General features: G+C 31.1%; 1 long non-coding RNA gene across 1 annotated transcript; it reads right to left on the bottom strand.

Annotated features, from left to right (window-relative positions):
* Positions 1-766: 766 nt before the first annotated feature.
* On the bottom strand, positions 767-5,853 carry LOC136043351 (uncharacterized). The gene is made up of 2 exons (XR_010621589.1): positions 5,288-5,853; positions 767-1,825 (listed from the first exon to the last, which is right to left on the bottom strand). It is a non-coding gene; the product is annotated as an uncharacterized LOC136043351 (long non-coding RNA).
* Positions 5,854-6,110: the final 257 nt, after the last annotated feature.

The raw sequence follows: 6,110 nt of genomic DNA, 5'->3' as shown, positions 1-6,110 counted from the left end.
ATATATATAGATATATATATATATATATATATATATATATATATATATATATATATATATATATATATATATATATATATATATATATATATATATATATATATATATATATATATATATATATATATATATATATATATATATATATATATATATATATATATATATATATATACTAGCTGTTGGGGTGGCGCTTCGCGAGTGTCGTCGAGTGTCGGCGAGTGTCGCGAGTGGTGGGGGCGCTTCGCGCCCCCCCCAAGCCCCCCCGCGCGCGTAAGTCGTTACGCGCCATAATAGTTACGCGCCATTGTAGTTGTGTCCCTATGTCCCACCTGTGAATATAGATATATATATATATATATGGTTTTAACTACGTAAAACTTGCGAATATACAACATTCTTTGCTGTCCCATTGTCTTTGCATATAAATAGATTGTCAGGTTATCCCCCTGTTTCCCCCGGTGTCCCCGTTGTAGTTGTGTCCCTGTGTCCCGGTCGTCATTTATATTCCCTGTGTCCCGGGTCCCGGTCATCATTTGTATCCCGGTGTCCCGGTCTGTATATACATTCGTTTTTTAGTTTTGTTTTTCTCCTTTATTTTTTTCCTTTTTTTTTCTTTTTTAGCTTATTTAGATTTTTAGATTTTTTAGTTTTTTTTATTAGTTTTTAGTTTTTATTTCTTTTTAGTTTTTTTGTCCCGGTCGTCATTTATATCCCCCTGTTTCCCCCGGTGTCCCCGTTGTAGTTGTGTCCCTGTGTCCGGTCGTTATTTATATTCCCTGTGTCCCGGTCGTCATTTGTATCCCGGTGTACCGGTCTGTATATACATTCGTTTTTTAGTTTTGTTTTTCTCCTTTATTTTTTTTCCTTTTTTTTTCTTTTTTAGTTTATTTAGATTTTTAGATTTTTTAGTTTTTTTATTAGTTTTTAGTTTTTTTTTCTTTTTAGTTTTTTTTGTAGTTTTTACCTTCTTTTTAGTTTTGTTAATTTTTTTTTTTTACTTGTGTCCTGGTCGTCATTTATACTCCCTGTGTCCCGGTGCTTTGTTGATTGCTAATCGAACATTCCTTTTGTCCTGGTCGCTTTCTCTTTGAGTGTCGTCATTTATTTTTTTCTTTTTTAGTTCTTTTAGTTTTTACCTTTTTTAGTTTTTTTTTTAGTTTTTAGTTTTTTTAGTTTTTTACCTTTTTTTAGTTTTTTTAGTTTTTTAGCTTTTTTATTTTTTTTATTAGTTTTTAGTTTTTTTGTAGTTTTTGCCTTTTTTTTTAGTTTTTTGTCCTGGTCGCTTTCTCTTTGAGTGTCGTCATTTATTAGTTTTTTCCTTTTTTTTTTTAGTTTTTTATTGGTTTTTACCTTTATTTTAGCTTATTTTTCAGTTTTTTCCTTTTTTTTAGTTTTTTTTTATTTTTTATTTTTTTTAGTTTTTTACCTTTTTTTAGGTTTTTTTAGTTTTTTTAGTTTTTTAGCTTTTTTACTTTTTTTATTAGTTTTTAGTTTTTTTTTGTAGTTTTTGCCTTTTTTTAGTTTTTTCAGTTTTTTTTTTAGTTTTTTTATTGGTTTTTACCTTTATAGTTTTTTTAGTTTTTTAGCTTTTTTATTTTTATTTTACCTTCTTTTTAGTTTTGTTAATTTTTTTTTTTTACTTGTGTCCTGGTCGTCATTTATACTCCCTGTGTCCCGGTGCTTTGTTGATTGCTAATCGAACATTCCTTTTGTCCTGGTCGCTTTCTCTTTGAGTGTCGTCATTTATTTTTTTCTTTTTTAGTTCTTTTAGTTTTTACCTTTTTTAGTTTTTTTTTAGTTTTTAGTTTTTTTAGTTTTTTACCTTTTTTTAGTTTTTTTAGTTTTTTAGCTTTTTTATTTTTTTTATTAGTTTTTAGTTTTTTTGTAGTTTTTGCCTTTTTTTTTAGTTTTTTGTCCTGGTCGCTTTCTCTTTGAGTGTCGTCATTTATTAGTTTTTTCCTTTTTTTTTTAGTTTTTTATTGGTTTTTACCTTTATTTTAGCTTATTTTTCAGTTTTTTCCTTTTTTTTTAGTTTTTTTTTATTTTTTTATTTTTTTTAGTTTTTTACCTTTTTTTAGTTTTTTTAGTTTTTTTAGTTTTTTAGCTTTTTTACTTTTTTTATTAGTTTTTAGTTTTTTTTTTGTAGTTTTTGCCTTTTTTTAGTTTTTTCAGTTTTTTTTTTAGTTTTTTATTGGTTTTTACCTTTATAGTTTTTTTAGTTTTTTAGCTTTTTTATTTTTTTTATTAGTTTTTAGTTTTTTTTGTAGTTTTTGCCTTTTTTTAGTTTTTTCAGTTTTGACGTCACCTAATCCAGTTTTTTCAGGTGACGTCACCTGACACATCCATCCACACATCCATCCACACATCCACAGACAGACAACTTATTTTTATATATATAGATATACTAGCTGTTGGGGTGGCGCTTCGCGCCACCCCAACACCTAGTTGGTGGGGGCGCTTCGCGCCCCCCCCAAGCCCCCCCGCGCGCGTAAGTCGTTACGCGCCATAATAGTTACGCGCCATTGTAGTTGTGTCCCTATGTCCCACCTGTGAATATAGATATATATATATATATATGGTTTTAACTACGTAAAACTTGCGAATATACAACATTCTTTGCTGTCCCATTGTCTTTGCATATAAATAGATTGTCAGGTTATCCCCCTGTTTCCCCGGTGTCCCCGTTGTAGTTGTGTCCCTGTGTCCCGGTCGTCATTTATATTCCCTGTGTCCCGGGTCCCGGTCATCATTTGTATCCCGGTGTCCCGGTCTGTATATACATTCGTTTTTTAGTTTTGTTTTTCTCCTTTATTTTTTTCCTTTTTTTTTCTTTTTTAGCTTATTTAGATTTTTAGATTTTTTAGTTTTTTTTATTAGTTTTTAGTTTTTATTTCTTTTTAGTTTTTTTGTCCCGGTCGTCATTTATATCCCCCTGTTTCCCCCGGTGTCCCGTTGTAGTTGTGTCCCTGTGTCCCGGTCGTTATTTATATTCCCTGTGTCCCGGTCGTCATTTGTATCCCGGTGTACCGGTCTGTATATACATTCGTTTTTTAGTTTTGTTTTTCTCCTTTATTTTTTTCCTTTTTTTTTCTTTTTTAGTTTATTTAGATTTTTAGATTTTTTAGTTTTTTTATTAGTTTTTAGTTTTTTTTTTCTTTTTAGTTTTTTTGTAGTTTTTACCTTCTTTTTAGTTTTGTTAATTTTTTTTTTTACTTTATTTTAGCTTATTTTTCAGTTTTTTCCTTTTTTTTAGTTTTTTTTATTTTTTATTTTTTTTTAGTTTTTTACCTTTTTTTAGTTTTTTTAGTTTTTTTAGTTTTTTAGCTTTTTTACTTTTTTTATTAGTTTTTAGTTTTTTTTTGTAGTTTTTGCCTTTTTTTAGTTTTTTCAGTTTTTTTTTTAGTTTTTTATTGGTTTTTACCTTATAGTTTTTTTAGTTTTTTAGCTTTTTTATTTTTTTTATTAGTTTTTAGTTTTTTTTTGTAGTTTTTGCCTTTTTTTAGTTTTTTCAGTTTTGACGTCACCTAATCCAGTTTTTTCAGGTGACGTCACCTGACACATCCATCCACACATCCATCCATCCATCCATCCACAGACAACTTATTTTTATATATATAGATATATATATATATATATATATATATATATATATATATATATATATATATATATATATATATATATATATATATTCACAGGGGGGACACAGGGACACAACTACAATGGCGCGTAACTAATATGGCGAGTAACGACTTACGCTCGTGGGGGGCTTGAGGGGGGCGCGAAGCGCCCCCACCAACTAGGTGTTGGGGTGGCGCTTCGCGCCACCCCAACACCTAGTTGGTGGGGGCGCTTCGCGCCCCCCCCAAGCCCCCCCGCGCGCGTAAGTCGTTACTCGCCATATTAGTTACGCGCCATTGTAGTTGTGTCCCTGTGTCCCCCCTGTGAATATATATATATATATATATATATATTCACAGGGGGGACACAGGGACACAACTACAATGGCGCGTAACTAATATGGCGAGTAACGACTTACGCTCGTGGGGGGCTTGAGGGGGGCGCGAAGCGCCCCCACCAACTAGGTGTTGGGGTGGCGCTTCGCGCCACCTCAACAGCTAGTATATATATATATATATATATATATACTAGCTGTTGGGGTGGCGCTTCGCGCCACCCCAACACCTAGTTGGTGGGGGCGCTTCGCGCCCCCCCCAAGCCCCCCCGCGCGCGTAAGTCGTTACGCGCCATAATAGTTACGCGCCATTGTAGTTGTGTCCCTATGTCCCACCTGTGAATATAGATAGATATATATATATGGTTTTAACTACGTAAAACTTGCGAATATACAACATTCTTTGCTGTCCCATTGTCTTTGCATATAAATAGATTGTCAGGTTTACCGACTCTTGAACATGCAACATATAATGGTCCATGGGAAAACAATCTGTATTCAGATCTATACCTCATGATTCTAATGATTGCCCTTGAGCTTTGTTGATGGTGATTGCTAATCGACCATTCCCTGTCCCGGTGTCCCGGTCGTCATTTACATCCCCCTGTTTCCCCCGGTGTCCCCGTTGTAGTTGTGTCCCTGTGTCCCGGTCGTCATTTATATTCCCTGTGTCCCGGGTCCCGGTCGTCATTTGTATCCCGGTGTCCCGGTCTGTATATACATTCGTTTTTTAGTTTTGTTTTTCTCCTTTATTTTTTTCCTTTTTTTTTCTTTTTTAGCTTATTTAGATTTTTAGATTTTTTAGTTTTTTTATTAGTTTTTAGTTTTTTTTCTTTTTAGTTTTTTGTCCCGGTCGTCATTTATATCCCCCTGTTTCCCCCGGTGTCCCCGTTGTAGTTGTGTCCCTGTGTCCCGGTCGTCATTTATATTCCCTGTGTCCCGGTCGTCATTTGTATCCCGGTGTACCGGTCTGTATATACATTCGTTTTTTAGTTTTGTTTTTCTCCTTTATTTTTTTCCTTTTTTTTTTCTTTTTAGTTTATTTAGATTTTTAGATTTTTAGTTTTTTTTATTAGTTTTTAGTTTTTTTTCTTTTTAGTTTTTTTGTAGTTTTTACCTTCTTTTTAGTTTTGTTAATTTTTTTTTTACTTGTGTCCTGGTCGTCATTTATACTCCCTGTGTCCCGGTGCTTTGTTGATTGCTAATCGAACATTCCTTTTGTCCTGGTCGCTTTCTCTTTGAGTGTCGTCATTTATTTTTTTCTTTTTAGTTCTTTTAGTTTTTACCTTTTTTAGTTTTTTTTAGTTTTTAGTTTTTTTAGTTTTTTACCTTTTTTTAGTTTTTTTAGTTTTTTTAGTTTTTTTAGCTTTTTTATTTTTTTTATTAGTTTTTAGTTTTTTTGTAGTTTTTGCCTTTTTTTTAGTTTTTTTAGTTTTTTAGCTTTTTTATTAGTTTTTAGTTTTTTTTGTAGTTTTTGCCTTTTTTTAGTTTATTTAGTTTTTTTGCTTTTTTATTTTTTTTATTAGTTTTTAGTTTTTTTTGTAGTTTTTGCCTTTTTTTAGTTTTTTCAGTTTTGACGTCACCTGATCCAGTTTTTTCAGGTGACGTCACCTGATCCACGATCCACAGATCCACAGACAACTTATTTTTATATATATAGATAGTTTTTTTTTTTTTACTTATGTCCTGGTCGTCATTTATACTCCCTGTGTCCCGGTGCTTTGTTGATTGCTAATCGAACATTCCTTTTGTCCTGGTCGCTTTCTCTTTGAGTGTCGTCATTTATTAGTTTTTTCCTTTTTTTTTTAGTTTTTTATTGGTTTTTACCTTTATTTAGCTTATTTTTCAGTTTTTTCCTTTTTTTTAGTTTTTTTTTTATTTTTTATTTTTTTTAGTTTTTTACCTTTTTTTAGTTTTTTTAGTTTTTTAGTTTTTAGCTTTTTTACTTTTTTTATTAGTTTTTAGTTTTTTTTTGTAGTTTTTGCCTTTTTTTAGTTTTTTCAGTTTTTTTTTTAGTTTTTATTGGTTTTTACCTTTATAGTTTTTTTAGTTTTTTAGCTTTTTTATTTTTTTTATTAGTTTTTAGTTTTTTTTGTAGTTTTTTGCCTTTTTTTAGTTTTTTCAGTTTTGACGTCACCTAATCCAGTTTTTT

The sequence above is a fragment of the Artemia franciscana genome, unplaced genomic scaffold (assembly GCF_032884065.1).
Source record: "Artemia franciscana unplaced genomic scaffold, ASM3288406v1 Scaffold_4853, whole genome shotgun sequence".
NCBI classification, from domain to species: Eukaryota; Metazoa; Arthropoda; class Branchiopoda; order Anostraca; family Artemiidae; genus Artemia; species Artemia franciscana.
This window is presented reverse-complemented; position numbering and strand designations above follow the sequence as displayed.